A 1,595-nucleotide genomic window follows, 5' to 3' on the forward strand; every position below is an offset into this window, starting at 1 on the left:
TTTTTTTTAATTTCTTTTTTGCTCTGCCCCCACCCAATGATCCATTAAATGCTATCTAGCACATTAAAAGAGCTTCAGATTTGTCTCCTCTTTTGCTTAATTTATAATGATTCCTGTGTACCATCCCCTTTGGAATTAATATTCCAACTTCCTCAGTTCTTTGGTGGTTGGAAAATTCAATGCAACTCCTTCAATGCTACTACCATTACCACCAAGCCATGTTGGGCTCTACCTTCTTTAAAGCTTCACAAATATTTCTCTCCATTTTGCACATCAACATTCATACACAAACAATGCAACTTATTATCATTATTAGTTAGTTCATTCCCTTCTGCTTTCTCTTTTGTTTTCTTTTGTTTTCTCTTTCTCTTCATCATAGACTACCACTTTTTATCAAAACATCATTTTTTTTCCCCTTTATTATTGTCAGTGATTTATAACATACAGTTTCAGGTTTTTGCTTGATGCATTGTTGTTGTTGTTGGTTATTATGTAGGGAAAGGTTTAAGCTATGGATGATGAAGATTGAATGAAGAACCATGGGGGTAAGAGGGACCGGTTTAACGGGATATTGGTGCGGTTCAATGAGAAAGCAATGCTCAAAATGTTTCAAGCCTTGTTTTTCTATTGAGCCGTGCCAATATCACGTGCCACTGCTCCTAAAAACCCCTTAAAGCAAAAGAAAAAAAAAATAATAATTCTGATTATCAAAGGTTTTTATCTTCACTATTTTTTTTTTCTTTCTAATCTTATGTTCCATTATTTTTTCATTCAAGTATTATTAATGAGTTATGATGAATCAGGGTCTTACAAGGAACCTAGAGGGTATGACATTAATTGTAGCATATGGAAGAAGAGAAGAATTGGTTACAAGAACAAGTTTATTATTGAGACACACATTCAAGTGATGACAAGTTTTTATATATTCATCTATTAATTAATTTTCATATATAGGTCACATTGTTTTCTTTGAAATGTGATGTTTAACAGAACATGGCTTGTGCACTTCTTTAAGTTTAAGCATTGTTTTCTGTCCCTGCCTCTCTTTCTTTTCTTTTCTTTTTTTTTTGTTATGAATTTTTTCCATATGCGTAAGGAAATTGTATTTAAACATATAAAAGTTTTAAGGTACTTAAAAATATGGTGTAGGACTTGTAATAGTTCTTAAAAATAAATAAATGAAGAGTACAGCCCTTTTCAAAGATATGATGTTAATATCTTACTTTAAGAAAAAAAGAAGTTCGCTTATAATTAAAATATTTTGCTCCTAAAATACATAAATTATACTACTAGTGTTACCTAATTGCAAGAGGGTCCATACACATGCATTTATGTATGTATAATATATAGGGTACTATATATCTTTTGACATTTTTAATGAGAGAAAAAAACATCAAGAATCTTCCCATGCCTTCTTATTTATTTTGAAAGATAAGGTAGGTGAGAGAAATGAATCAACCAATTGTTGTGTATAGACTATAGAGTTGGGACGCAATTACAATAAAAATATGATCAACGAATGAAGTCCAAGCAATTTGGAATAAAAGTCACAATAAAAGTTGTCTGCATAGGTTATTTATTATACGAAAATAATA

At 30.7% G+C, this 1,595-nt stretch overlaps 1 long non-coding RNA gene across 1 annotated transcript; it reads left to right on the forward strand.

Annotated features, from left to right (window-relative positions):
* The first annotated feature begins 211 nt into the window (after positions 1-211).
* LOC107612347 (uncharacterized) lies at positions 212-1,119 on the forward strand. Its single transcript, XR_001613708.3, has 3 exons — positions 212-315; positions 497-713; positions 804-1,119. It is a non-coding gene; the product is annotated as an uncharacterized LOC107612347 (long non-coding RNA).
* The last annotated feature ends 476 nt before the right edge of the window (positions 1,120-1,595 follow it).

This window comes from Arachis ipaensis, chromosome B8, assembly GCF_059453495.1.
Source record: "Arachis ipaensis isolate K30076 ecotype BB chromosome B8, ASM5945349v1, whole genome shotgun sequence".
Taxonomy (NCBI): domain Eukaryota; kingdom Viridiplantae; phylum Streptophyta; class Magnoliopsida; order Fabales; family Fabaceae; genus Arachis; species Arachis ipaensis.